General features: G+C 53.8%; 2 non-coding genes and 1 pseudogene across 2 annotated transcripts; all 3 read right to left on the bottom strand.

Moving 5' to 3' along the window:
- Positions 1-484: 484 nt before the first annotated feature.
- On the bottom strand, positions 485-675 carry LOC140908037 (U2 spliceosomal RNA). The gene has a single exon (XR_012157742.1). It is a non-coding gene; the product is annotated as a U2 spliceosomal RNA (small nuclear RNA).
- A 5,131-nt stretch (positions 676-5,806) lies between these two features.
- Positions 5,807-5,901, bottom strand: LOC144930279 (U2 spliceosomal RNA; annotated as a pseudogene).
- Positions 5,902-10,571: 4,670 nt separating this feature from the next.
- Positions 10,572-10,764, bottom strand: LOC144930277 (U2 spliceosomal RNA). Its single transcript, XR_013635463.1, has one exon. It is a non-coding gene; the product is annotated as a U2 spliceosomal RNA (small nuclear RNA).
- Between the last annotated feature and the right edge of the window lie 3,779 nt (positions 10,765-14,543).

Below are 14,543 nucleotides of genomic sequence, written 5' to 3'. Positions count from 1 at the left end.
TTACAGTAGGTTCGGGGGTGGGGGGGGAAATCAGGATTGGGACCCCTGTGTGCCGGGCGCAGCGTGACACCTAGTGCCTTGTCTTGATCTGACAAACCAAGACACATGGGACATGGGCTGGGTGGGGAGAAGTCTGTGTAACTCACACAGCTGTTGAGATACGTGTGACCTCAAATATTACTGATCCCCGCCCCGCTCCTCCCAAAACAAACAAACAAACAAACAAACAAACAAACAACCGACTCCCCAACAGCCCCACAGTCTGGAAAGCATTTGTCCCTCATTACTGTTGAAAAGACTCACAGCAGAAAGAAGGATCCCAGCTTCTCAAACAATCCTCTAGTGAGACAGAGAACCCTACATCTGTAGAAACCACAGCGGTACAGATTTCAGATTTTTCAACTACTTGAAAAAAATCTGCTTTAAAGAAGCATCATCACAGTAAAACTCTTTCTACTTTTCAAACCAGAACATTCTCCCCAAAAGGAGATGCACCGTTCCTGGAGACACTGCAATACCAGGTCAATGCATGGGGTGGGCAGAGCAAGCTCCTAGTCCAGCCCCCTGTTCCAAAAATCAATTTAATATACAGTCCTTAAATAAAGGACATATCAGATATCAAACTGATAAGAACAGATTTAATAATTTTATTTGAGATAATGTTGAAATAAGGAACGGTACAGAGTTCAAGCATAGGAGTTTCTGGTCGTCAGGGGATAAGGTACAGATTATCGAGGGGTGCAAAATGCGATTTAGGAGCTGGTGGAGCAAGGATCACATAATAATCTGCAAATTCCCCGACTGGGGGAAAAGTTTAACCGGTCAGAGTACAGACATCGGGATATGGGGTAAGTTATCCACACAACAGCTACATTCGGTATGCCGGGTATAGTGAGTGAATACGGGGGTGGGGATGGGTCTACCCTCATATGGTGGGGTTTAATGTTCAGCGGGTTTACGGTTCCAGTTCATACGGTCCGATGGGGAAGGCCTCTCAGTCTCTTTCCCACAGTGTGTGCACAGTGTCGTACCGGCTCACTCCTCCTGGTACTGTCGGTGGCCGGTGATGTGCTCGATATAGATGTCCCTGGACCATCGGATGGTGTCCGAGACCATGAGGCGCCGCATGAGTCGTGCGTAGCGTCTACCGATCCCGCAGGTCCGCAGCACACGCTCGTTGCAGGGGTCCCAAGCGCCCAGGGCTCCGACAATCAGGGCGTCCAGCTGCACCTCGTAGCCCTTCGCTCTCAGGGTGTCGGCCAGAGGGGCGTATTTTTCCAGTTTCCGAGCTCGAGCTTCTCGGAAGGCCGGGGTCCTGTTCTCGAAAGGGACCGTAATGTCGACGAGGATGATCTTTTTCTGGGTTTCGTTGGTGACGACCACGTCGGGTCGTAGCGGGCTGTCGGTACCGGAGATGGCGCAGTTCACGGCGACCTCCCCCAGGCTAGGTGAGATGGCTTTCACCAGGCGGTTCTGGATGGCGTTGTGGCGCAGCTGCCAGGCTCTGGAGTGGGGCTTGCAGCTGCACAGGACGTGGGGCAGGGTCTCGTTGGAGTAGCCGCACTTCCTGCAACGCTTGTCTCGGTTCCCGTGGCGGACGGCTCCGTTGAGCGGGACGCAGTTGAGCCGGGCGCGGTGGATGAACCGCCAGTCGGCGAAGCGGGTGAAGCCGCCCCCGGCGAGGAAGTGGTTGCTGGCGTCCCACTTGCTGGTCAGTTCGAAGGCTTTTCCCTGGTCCGGCTTGCGCTTCAGGGCTTCTACGTACAGCGAGTGGGTGGCTGCCTTCAGGGTCCTTTCCAGCAGGCCCCTGGCGCTCGGGGTGACGATGGTGTTGCCCTCGGACCCGATCTGTGGCACCAGGACACCCAGCTCCTGGCGCTCCTCACACCACTCCCAGCGGCAGCCGATGCGTTTCCCCAGGCGGCGCGTGGCGTTGCGGGCGCGGGACCACAGCGAAGCGATGTCGCCCCCATCTCGGCCGAATTCGCCGTCCAGGGAACCGCTCAGGAAGCTGGCGGTGTCTTGGCTGGACGGGGCTCTACCGATCCGCTTTTGCGTTACGTCGTGGAGGGCTTTCGCTGCGATGCTCTTTACCGTGGCGTCGGGGCACGTCAGCAGGCGGAAGGCGTGGGTGATCACTGCGATGTCACCCAGGTCACCCATGCGGGGGACATTGGCACCGCCGTGCCTGTGGGTGATATAGACCAGCTCGTTGCTGGCTCTCTGGGGAAGGAATAACCACTTCTTCACCAGCTGCCGGATGACCTTGTCCGCCTTGTTGAGGGGTACCTTTGCCACGGCGGAGCCCCTCAGGACGAACGAGATGCGGGGGATCAGGAAGGTGTTCAGGGCGTTTATCTTTTGCCACGGTGCTAGCAGGGAGGTGTCGATCTTGGCGGTATCCTGTAGGATCTCTTGGATGGTGTCCTCGGGCGTCTGGCGGACACGGAAACCCGTCGGTGTGCCGAGGTGTCGGTAGGCCTGCCCCTCTGCCAGGGGGATGACGGGCTCGCCCTGAATCTGGAATTCCGTCCCCTGCACGGAGTCCCTTTTGCTGCCATCTATGTGGAGGGATGCGCATTTCTTCGCATTGAAGCGGAGCCCCATCCAATCGGCAACTCGACTGGTGGCATCTAGCATACGCTGGAGGTTCTCTGGGTCGTCTGCGGTCAGGACCAGGTCATCCGCGTAAGCCAGGACACTCACCCTCTCGCCGTGGAGGTTGAAGCCGCCTGCGCCCTTGGAGATCGCTCGCAGCAGCGGCTCCATGGCGAGGTTAAAGATGATGGGGCTGAGGGGGCAGCCCTGCTTGACTCCGCACCGGATCGGGATCTCGGCTGTCTCTCCTTCGACCGAGCGAATGGTGGTGCTGCATCCCTCGTACATCTCTCGGATCGCCCGGCGGAAGTTCTCTGGCATCCCAAACTCCTGGAGCGTGGCAAAGATGTGGTGGTGGGGCATGGACCCAAAGGCGTTGGCCAGGTCCAGCCATGCTATCGTACCCTGCCTCCGCGCCCTTCTGGTCGTATCGATGATGGTTTGGAGGACAAAGTTATGTTCGTAGCAGCCCTCGCAGGACATGAAGCCTTTCTGGGTGGAGCTGATGGCCCCCCCACGCACTGACCACTCCGTGATCCTGGACGCCAGGCAGCTGGCATAGAGCTTGTACATCGTGGAGCAGAGGGAGATGGGCCTCCAATTGCTGGGGTCATCGCGCTCACCCTTTTTGTACACCAGAACCGTCATGGCCTTTTTCCAGGAGCTGGGAGTCCGGCAGAAACGCTTGCACTGGTTGAAGAGCGTGGCGAGGACCAGGCAGCCGGGATCTCGCTTTTTCAGGAGACTGTAGCGGATGCCATCTTTCCCGGGAGCTGTGTTTTTTGTTTTTGAGAGCCTGGCCAACACTTCCTTGGGCGTGAAGTCAGCTTCCAGGGCGCCCGCTTCGTCGACACGGGGCAGGGGGCGGAGGCACTCGGGGCGCAGCGCACCGTCCTGGGCTGTGTGGTCGAATACATCCTTGAAGTAGCTGTAGAGGCGTTCGGGTGGGATCGTGCAGTAGGGCGAGGGCCCGTCGAGGATCTCTCTCATGGCTTTGGGGCGGTTTGCCCGGTACAGCTTCTGGATCCTTGAAGCCGCTGCTGGATCGTAGCGGCAGTTGGCGCCTCTCCTTCTGGTTCCCCTGGCGGTGGTGTTGGGGTTTGGAGCAGGCGGTCTGTGGGCAGGTGGGGCGTTCTCCTGGGTGGGACGTCTCCTGGGAGCGGTTTCTGCAGACAGTTCTTGGGTGAGTCTGTCTACGAGGAGGTCAAAGTCGTCGAAGGAAGCTGTCGCTCTTAGCTCCGCGGTCCAGGCAGTCTGCCACGGAGTGGCAGCCCTCTCCACCGGCTGCTGGCCCTCATGGTCCTCGACCTTGTCTGAAGCAGACTCGTCACCCGCACAGTCGACCCGCCGTCCATCCCGCGAGCCATCGTTCCCTTCGGTTGGGGGCTGGGGCGGAATCTCCGGCGGGATGCTGGCGTTACTAGTGGTCGGAGGGACGCGGTCCGGCTCGGGGATTGCCGGGACGTTGCTGGTCCTCCTAGGGGTGGCTGGTGCTTGGGCGGCTGCTGCTGGAACGTGAGATCCGCTGTTGGCAGCGTCCCGCAGGATGGACTCGGGGGTCGTGCTGGGCTGTCTGGTGAGGAGGGCCCGGTGGTTTTCTGTGGCTGCGGGGTTGGTTTCTCCAGTAGTGCGTGGAGCTTGCTGAGCGGCCTGTGGCTGGGCACTGGCTCCCTCGGCTGCTGGAGTTTGCAGGGCAGACTGAGGCGCGGCTCGGGCTCCTCCGGCGGTTGGGGTTCGCAGGGCGGCCTGAGGTGTGGCTCTGGCTCTTCCGGCGACAGGATCTCGAGCCGCTATGCGCGAGGGGGCACTGATCCGTCTGGGGACGGGAACGTGCTGGGCCGGGGGCGAGGTAGTGCTGAGCCGTCTCAGTATGGAGATTTGCCTGGCGACGTGGGAAGGTGAGACGGGCCTCCTGCTGCCGAGGACCTGGGTGGCATTTCCCGCGGCAGCAGGCACCTTCTCGATCGCAGCACCCTGTTGCGCTGGTCTGGCGACGGGGGCAGCCTTCTTGACGGCAGCTTGCACCATCGCTGTTCTTTGTTGCGGCTCAGGAGCGGTGGGGCGGCGCACAGCGGCAGGGCTGGGAGCCGGGGCAGGAGGCCGTGCGGTTCCTTTGGAGCGCTTCCTGCAGGTGACTTGGTGCGCCTTGCATTGTTTCTGTGTCTCGAAGGGCAGGCTGCAGAGGGCACAGCTGAAGGCGACCCGCTTGTTGTGGCATCGCTTTAGGTGCCTGGTGACTCCACCAAGGAGGTGGAAACTTCGGGGAGGGAAGCAGATGGGGCAGATGAGCGCGTCCGCCGCGAGGGGGTACTGCAGGTAGACGGTGTCCTCATTACCTTGCAGCGGGGGGGTGCCGGTGGCACCAGCAGTATCGCTGGCTGGTTCATCCCGGCGCGGGCGAGTGGGGTCGAGAGGTCCGGCTGGGGGGGCATCTGGCAGGGGCCTGCTGACTCTTTGGGTAGTTTCGGAGGCTGGGCAGGCATCTGGTAAGATGCTGGTGACCCTCTGGGTGGTCTCTGGAGAGGTGCTGGTCCCATCAGCGGAGATTCCTCTCTTGCTGGTGTGTAGAGGAGTGGGGCCACCCTCCACGACCTGGGCAGCTGCGGGGGTGGGAGGTGGTTGCCTGGGAGCCTCTTGCAGTGGCGGGGTGGGGGGGCTCTCCGGTGGCGGCTGGTGTTGCTGGAGAGCGGGGGGACTCTTGGTCAGCAGCTGCTGTAAGGCGGGGGGGCTTGCCCTCGGAGCCTCTTGCAGTGGCGGGGTGGGGGGGGCTCTTCAGTGGCAGCTGGTGTTGCTGGAGAGCGGGGGGGCTCTTGGTCAGCAGCTGCTGTAAGGCGGGGGGGCTTGCCCTCGGTGGCTGGCGCTGCTGGGGAGCGGCGGGGATGTTCCTTCTGGCGGTGATGTCTCGACAGGCTGGCCTCTGGGTGCGGGATCTGTCTGGAACAGCATCTCGGAGGGGGTCCTTCGGGCAGTCGCCGGCCTTCCTTTTCGTGCTGCTGGTCCGTAGTGTCCTGGAGGCACCGAGGGTTTTCTTTGTAGTCGCTGCTTGAGGGGCCTTCTGTGGAGCAACAGCAGCGGTGGTACACAGAGCAGCTGACGATGTCTCGGTAGCAAGAGAAGGATTTTCTTCGAAAGCAGCAGCGCTAGCATATACCTCCAGGGCAGCATCGATTTTCTCAAGAAGGGCAGCTGGGGAATCCATCTACAGCACATGTGTTGCGATCTGTTTATAGCAAAATAAAAGACATTAAACTGATAAGAACAGATACTACACTTGATCTGAGCTCCAAGGAGCGGAGAAGCGATGCTGAGAGTCTGCGACGCACCGCACACCTCTGCGCCCACCGCTTTCTACCTCACCGTGACGAGCTCCCAGACACGCAACAAACACCATAACTAGGTAACTCTAAGTGAGGAACCCTTCCCCAAAATGACTCCCGTGGAAGAATTCAAAGCAAGAACCCTTAACACACAATTCTGTTCAAAGACAGACAAGTCTTGCAGCCGCCTTCCTCTTGCTGGTTTTCCTGTACGCTCCTAATTTGCACAAACCCACCCACTGACGTGGGACTAGCAATCTCTCACTGTTAACTCTTACAGCAAAACAGGGCAAAGAAAGCCTATGCAAGTGCTATACCGCAGCTCCTTCCCACAGGCTGACCCCTCCCCCACAGCTCCCCACACCGCAGCCAGGGGCTGACCCCTCCTTCGCCCCGGCTCCCCCCACCACTGCCAGGATCTGGGGCTGACACCCTCCCCACACCGCTGCCAGGGGCTGGGGCTGGCCCCTATTCCCCCCCCCCCCCAGCTCCATTCTACCTGGGGCTAGGGCTAGGGCTAGGGCCCCGCCCCCGACAAGCCCTGCTGCCTGACACCTCGTGTCGCCACTCTTCCCCCCCCCCCCCACACACACACACACACACGCACGTTCCTCCACGCCCCGCTAGGGGGTCGCACCGGACTTTTTTGGTAAACTGGGCATTTGCTTATTTGCTCTTGCCAACTCATCAGTTGGCAAGAGCAAACGGGATAAATGGCCGTTTTTGTCAAAAAAGGGAAGAAGAAAAAAAAAAAAAGGCAGGATGGCCGGAACAGAGCTTAAAAAGGGAACTGCTCCAGCCAAACGGGGACATATGGTCATCCTATCTCCAGGCAAGTGGTCCTGAGGGAGTCTGGCCAGGGTTGGGGGCAGACCCTGACCTGGCTAATCGCACCACTCCCGAGAGAACGGAGTGATTCCCCGTCCTGGCACTGGACCGGCCCCGGCCGCGCTGCCAGCTCAGCCTGGCGGACACCATAAACGGCAGAGTAATGGAGGCCGTTAGAGGCCAAAAGTCATCCTTCAAAATTTGGAAATCAAAGCCTAGTGAGGATAATAGGAAGGTGCACGAACTCTGGCCGGGTAAGTGTCAAAGTATAACAAGTCAGGCCAAGAAAGAATCTGAGAAGCAACGTGCTAACGACACAAAAGCTAACCATAAGAATGTTTTAAAGTACATCAGAAGCAGGCAGCCTGCCAAAGAGGCGGTGGGGCCACTAGCTGACAAAGGAGCACTCTAGGAAGACAAGGCCATTGCAAAGGAGCTTCATGAATTCTTTGCAGCTGTCTTCACTGCAGAGGACGGGAGGGAGAGTCCCACATCGGAGCTGTCCTTATTGGGTGACAAATCTGAAGTCCCATCCCAGTATAAGAGGTTTTAGAACAAATCGTTAAATTAAACAGGAATAAGTCACCAGGACCAGATGGCATTCGACCACGAGTTCTGAGGGAACTCAGAGATGAAATTGCACAACTACTAGCCGTAGTACGCAAGCTACCACTGAAGCAAGCCTCTGTTGCAGACGACTGGCAGGTAGCTAATGTAATGCCAATTTTTAAAATGGGCTCCAGGGGCGACCCTGGCAATTGCAGGCTGCTGAGCCTAACTTCAGTCACAGGCAAATTGGTAGTAAAGAATGATCAGGCACCCAGATAAACAGGATGTATTGGGAAAGGGTGAACACAGCTTTTGTAAAGGGCACTCCTACCTCACCAATCTTCTAGAATTCTTTGAGGATCTCAGCAAGCATGTGGATGAGGATGATTCAGTCGATACTGCGAACTGGGATTTTCAGAAAGCCTTTGACGGGGTCCCTCACCGAAGGCTCTAAAAGAAAACTTAAGTGGTTATGGGATAAGCGCGTAAGAACGGCCAAACTGGGTCAGACCAAAAGTCCATCTAGCCCAGTATCCTGTCTTCTGACAGCGGCCAATGCCAGGGGCCCCAGAGGGAATGAACGGAACAGGCAATCATCCATCCCCTGTCGCCCATTCCCAGCTTCTGGCAAATAGGGGTTAGCTAGGGATACCACTGGCTGAGCGCCATCAATGGACCTATCCTCCATGAATTTATCTAGTTCTTTTTTGAAACCTGTTATGTTCTTGGCCTTCGCAACGTCCTCTGGCAAAGAGTTCCCCAGGTTGACTGTGTGTTGTGTGAAGAAATACTTTCTTTTGTTTGTTTTAAACCGGCTGCCTGTAAATTTAATTTGGTGACCCCTAGGTCCTGTATTATGAGAAGGAGTACATAACACTTCCTTATTTACTTTCTCCACGCCAGTCATGATTTTATAGACCTCCATCGTATCCCCTCTTAGTCGGCTCTTTTCCAAGCTGAAAAGGCCCAATCTTAAGAATCTCTTCTTATACAGAAGCTGTTCCATACCCCCTCATCATTTTTCTTGCCCTTTTCTGAATCTTTCCAATTCCAATATGCCTTTTTTGAGATGGGGCGACCGCATCAGCACGCAGGTATTTTCTGTCTTATTATCTATCCCTGTCTTAATGATTCCCAACACTCCACTGCACATTCAGTGGATGTTTTCAGAGAACTGTCCACAATGACTCCTAGGTCTCTTTCTTGAGTGGTAACAGCTCATTTAGACCCTTCCCCTCCCCCTCCCCCGCCCCCAATCGTTTTATAGGTATAGCTGGGATTATGTTTTCCAGTGTGCGTTACTTTGCATTGATCAACACTGACTTTCCTCTGCCATTTTGTTGCCCAGTCACCCAGTTTTGCGAGAGCTCTTTGTAGCTCTTGGCAGTCTGCTTTGGCCTTAACTATTCTGAGTAGTTTTGTATCGTCTGCAAATTTTGCCACCTCACTGTTTACCCCTTTCCCCCGGTCATTTATGAATAAGTTGAACGGTACTGGTCCCAGTACAGACCCCTGGGGGACCCCTGGGGATAAGAGGGAAGATCCTCTTCTCTGACACTGGCAGACCAGGTGCCAGCTTATGCCAAGGCCCCTAGAAAAGTGACAAATGCATGGCTGGAAACTAGTCTTGCTCACCTGTGTGTTAGTGTTGTTAAAACGGGCATTATTTTTATAAAAATGTGTTTCGTGTTTAGACTTTATGAAAAGCTGGTGAGTTGCTGCATGCATTCTTCTCACCTATAATATCTGTATCCCACGTTATAAGGTGATATATAAGCCTTGGCTCTAAAACTGTAAACCCCCTGGCCGCCACCAGTCAGGAGAGAAGCATTCCCAAGTGTGAAATGCTAGTTTACCAGAAGAGGAGTCATCTCCTTTCCACCAAGAGAAGACCCTGAGACATCAGACAAGCCACTGTGGATCACCCGTGGACAAAAGGCTTGGTTGATTGCTCCGCCTCACACCCCCACCCACGAGGAGGCGGAGACCTGCACAAACACTTGCCCCATCAGCTCTGGGGGGAATGGAATAAAAATCCCTGTCGAGAAGACACTGTTGTCCCTGTGCTGCTTGGACTTCAGGGGGATGGCATGCCTTACAAGCATAAGCATAAGCAAGGGATCCCGGCTGTTTGGCTAGGGTTAACCCTAAAGGATCTACAGAGCTTGCATGTTCCAGCAGCTTCTACTACTTTTTGAAACCTCAGACTGTAACTCCTTTGTGTGTATGTTTCCCTGCTTTAACCTGGTAAATAATTTCTTATTTCTTTTCCTAGTTCGGAAAGATTTAGCTAGTTTATTATAGGATTGGCCACGAACATTGTCTTCGGTTTGAGATCTGAGGTGCAATTCAGCTGGCTGAGTGACCAGTCCGAGGGACCGGAATATTGTTATGGTTTTTGGTGCAAGGGACCATCTGTCACAAAGGCAGGCTCACCTGGGTGGCAAGATGGATTCAGGGTGCCCAAGGGGGCTGTCTGTGACTCCATGTTAAGGCTGTTCTAGTGGAGTTCACATTTGATACTTGGTTGGTGAAATGGAAGTCTGGAACACACAACCACGAGGAGCCCCCTGCTGTCTGCCAGCCCTGGGTGTCCGGGGCTCCTGCTCTCTGGAGCCCTGGCTGCACTAGAAAGGTAAGTTTCTATCTTGCCTGGTTCAGAAACCGGAAGGGAAATAAAGAGAACCCACATTACATTTTTTTTTTTAAGAATCCTCATGATTTTTAAGCCAATCTCGTGATTTTGGGGAGTCTGACTCACAGGGTGGCAACGCTGAGAAGTTAAGGATTATTATTTAGCGTTTACATTACAGTAGGTTCGGGGGTGGGGGGGGAAATCAGGATTGGGACCCCTGTGTGCCGGGCGCAGCGTGACACCTAGTGCCTTGTCTCGATCTGACAAACCAAGACACATGGGACATGGGCTGGGTGGGGAGAAGTCTGTGTAACTCACACAGCTGTTGAGATACGTGTGACCTCAAATATTACTGATCCCCGCCCCGCTCCTCCCAAAACAAACAAACAAACAAACAACCGACTCCCCAACAGCCCCACAGTCTGGAAAGCATTTGTCCCTCATTACTGTTGAAAAGACTCACAGCAGAAAGAAGGATCCCAGCTTCTCAAACAATCCTCTAGTGAGACAGAGAACCCTACATCTGTAGAAACCACAGCGGTACAGATTTCAGATTTTTCAACTACTTGAAAAAAATCTGCTTTAAAGAAGCATCATCACAGTAAAACTCTTTCTACTTTTCAAACCAGAACATTCTCCCCAAAAGGAGATGCACCGTTCCTGGAGACACTGCAATACCAGGTCAATGCATGGGGTGGGCAGAGCAAGCTCCTAGTCCAGCCCCCTGTTCCAAAAATCAATTTAATATACAGTCCTTAAATAAAGGACATATCAGATATCAAACTGATAAGAACAGATACTACACTTGATCTGAGCTCCAAGGAGCCGAGAAGCGATGCTGAGAGTCTGCGACGCACCGCACACCTCTGCGCCCACCGCTTTCTACCTCACCGTGACGAGCTCCCAGACACGCAACAAACACCATAACTAGGTAACTCTAAGTGAGGAACCCTTCCCCAAAATGACTCCCGTGGAAGAATTCAAAGCAAGAACCCTTAACACACAATTCTGTTCAAAGACAGACAAGTCTTGCAGCCGCCTTCCTCTTGCTGGTTTTCCTGTACGCTCCTAATTTGCACAAACCCACCCACTGACGTGGGACTAGCAATCTCTCACTGTTAACTCTTACAGCAAAACAGGGCAAAGAAAGCCTATGCAAGTGCTATACCGCAGCTCCTTCCCACAGGCTGACCCCTCCCCCACAGCTCCCCACACCGCAGCCAGGGGCTGACCCCTCCTTCGCCCCGGCTCCCCCCACCACTGCCAGGATCTGGGGCTGACACCCTCCCCACACCGCTGCCAGGGGCTGGGGCTGGCCCCTATTCCCCCCCCCCCCAGCTCCATTCTACCTGGGGCTAGGGCTAGGGCTAGGGCCCCGCCCCCGACAAGCCCTGCTGCCTGACACCTCGTGTCGCCACTCTTCCCCCCCCCCCCCCCCCACACACACACGCACGTTCCTCCACGCCCCGCTAGGGGGTCGCACCGGACTTTTTTGGTAAACTGGGCATTTGCTTATTTGCTCTTGCCAACTCATCAGTTGGCAAGAGCAAACGGGATAAATGGCCGTTTTTGTCAAAAAAGGGAAGAAGAAAAAAAAAAAAAGGCAGGATGGCCGGAACAGAGCTTAAAAAGGGAACTGCTCCAGCCAAACGGGGACATATGGTCATCCTATCTCCAGGCAAGTGGTCCTGAGGGAGTCTGGCCAGGGTTGGGGGCAGACCCTGACCTGGCTAATCGCACCACTCCCGAGAGAACGGAGTGATTCCCCGTCCTGGCACTGGACCGGCCCCGGCCGCGCTGCCAGCTCAGCCTGGCGGACACCATAAACGGCAGAGTAATGGAGGCCGTTAGAGGCCAAAAGTCATCCTTCAAAATTTGGAAATCAAAGCCTAGTGAGGATAATAGGAAGGTGCACGAACTCTGGCCGGGTAAGTGTCAAAGTATAACAAGTCAGGCCAAGAAAGAATCTGAGAAGCAACGTGCTAACGACACAAAAGCTAACCATAAGAATGTTTTAAAGTACATCAGAAGCAGGCAGCCTGCCAAAGAGGCGGTGGGGCCACTAGCTGACAAAGGAGCACTCTAGGAAGACAAGGCCATTGCAAAGGAGCTTCATGAATTCTTTGCAGCTGTCTTCACTGCAGAGGACGGGAGGGAGAGTCCCACATCGGAGCTGTCCTTATTGGGTGACAAATCTGAAGTCCCATCCCAGTATAAGAGGTTTTAGAACAAATCGTTAAATTAAACAGGAATAAGTCACCAGGACCAGATGGCATTCGACCACGAGTTCTGAGGGAACTCAGAGATGAAATTGCACAACTACTAGCCGTAGTACGCAAGCTACCACTGAAGCAAGCCTCTGTTGCAGACGACTGGCAGGTAGCTAATGTAATGCCAATTTTTAAAATGGGCTCCAGGGGCGACCCTGGCAATTGCAGGCTGCTGAGCCTAACTTCAGTCACAGGCAAATTGGTAGTAAAGAATGATCAGGCACCCAGATAAACAGGATGTATTGGGAAAGGGTGAACACAGCTTTTGTAAAGGGCACTCCTACCTCACCAATCTTCTAGAATTCTTTGAGGATCTCAGCAAGCATGTGGATGAGGATGATTCAGTCGATACTGCGAACTGGGATTTTCAGAAAGCCTTTGACGGGGTCCCTCACCGAAGGCTCTAAAAGAAAACTTAAGTGGTTATGGGATAAGCGCGTAAGAACGGCCAAACTGGGTCAGACCAAAAGTCCATCTAGCCCAGTATCCTGTCTTCTGACAGCGGCCAATGCCAGGGGCCCCAGAGGGAATGAACGGAACAGGCAATCATCCATCCCCTGTCGCCCATTCCCAGCTTCTGGCAAATAGGGGTTAGCTAGGGATACCACTGGCTGAGCGCCATCAATGGACCTATCCTCCATGAATTTATCTAGTTCTTTTTTGAAACCTGTTATGTTCTTGGCCTTCGCAACGTCCTCTGGCAAAGAGTTCCCCAGGTTGACTGTGTGTTGTGTGAAGAAATACTTTCTTTTGTTTGTTTTAAACCGGCTGCCTGTAAATTTAATTTGGTGACCCCTAGGTCCTGTATTATGAGAAGGAGTACATAACACTTCCTTATTTACTTTCTCCACGCCAGTCATGATTTTATAGACCTCCATCGTATCCCCTCTTAGTCGGCTCTTTTCCAAGCTGAAAAGGCCCAATCTTAAGAATCTCTTCTTATACAGAAGCTGTTCCATACCCCCTCATCATTTTTCTTGCCCTTTTCTGAATCTTTCCAATTCCAATATGCCTTTTTTGAGATGGGGCGACCGCATCAGCACGCAGGTATTTTCTGTCTTATTATCTATCCCTGTCTTAATGATTCCCAACACTCCACTGCACATTCAGTGGATGTTTTCAGAGAACTGTCCACAATGACTCCTAGGTCTCTTTCTTGAGTGGTAACAGCTCATTTAGACCCTTCCCCTCCCCCTCCCCCGCCCCCAATCGTTTTATAGGTATAGCTGGGATTATGTTTTCCAGTGTGCGTTACTTTGCATTGATCAACACTGACTTTCCTCTGCCATTTTGTTGCCCAGTCACCCAGTTTTGCGAGAGCTCTTTGTAGCTCTTGGCAGTCTGCTTTGGCCTTAACTATTCTGAGTAGTTTTGTATCGTCTGCAAATTTTGCCACCTCACTGTTTACCCCTTTCCCCCGGTCATTTATGAATAAGTTGAACGGTACTGGTCCCAGTACAGACCCCTGGGGGACCCCTGGGGATAAGAGGGAAGATCCTCTTCTCTGACACTGGCAGACCAGGTGCCAGCTTATGCCAAGGCCCCTAGAAAAGTGACAAATGCATGGCTGGAAACTAGTCTTGCTCACCTGTGTGTTAGTGTTGTTAAAACGGGCATTATTTTTATAAAAATGTGTTTCGTGTTTAGACTTTATGAAAAGCTGGTGAGTTGCTGCATGCATTCTTCTCACCTATAATATCTGTATCCCACGTTATAAGGTGATATATAAGCCTTGGCTCTAAAACTGTAAACCCCCTGGCCGCCACCAGTCAGGAGAGAAGCATTCCCAAGTGTGAAATGCTAGTTTACCAGAAGAGGAGTCATCTCCTTTCCACCAAGAGAAGACCCTGAGACATCAGACAAGCCACTGTGGATCACCCGTGGACAAAAGGCTTGGTTGATTGCTCCGCCTCACACCCCCACCCACGAGGAGGCGGAGACCTGCACAAACACTTGCCCCATCAGCTCTGGGGGGAATGGAATAAAAATCCCTGTCGAGAAGACACTGTTGTCCCTGTGCTGCTTGGACTTCAGGGGGATGGCATGCCTTACAAGCATAAGCATAAGCAAGGGATCCCGGCTGTTTGGCTAGGGTTAACCCTAAAGGATCTACAGAGCTTGCATGTTCCAGCAGCTTCTACTACTTTTTGAAACCTCAGACTGTAACTCCTTTGTGTGTATGTTTCCCTGCTTTAACCTGGTAAATAATTTCTTATTTCTTTTCCTAGTTCGGAAAGATTTAGCTAGTTTATTATAGGATTGGCCACGAACATTGTCTTCGGTTTGAGATCTGAGGTGCAATTCAGCTGGCTGAGTGACCAGTCCGAGGGACCGGAATATTGTTAT

Source organism: Lepidochelys kempii, chromosome 2 (genome assembly GCF_965140285.1).
Source record: "Lepidochelys kempii isolate rLepKem1 chromosome 2, rLepKem1.hap1, whole genome shotgun sequence".
Classification (NCBI taxonomy): Eukaryota; Metazoa; Chordata; order Testudines; family Cheloniidae; genus Lepidochelys; species Lepidochelys kempii.
This window is presented reverse-complemented; position numbering and strand designations above follow the sequence as displayed.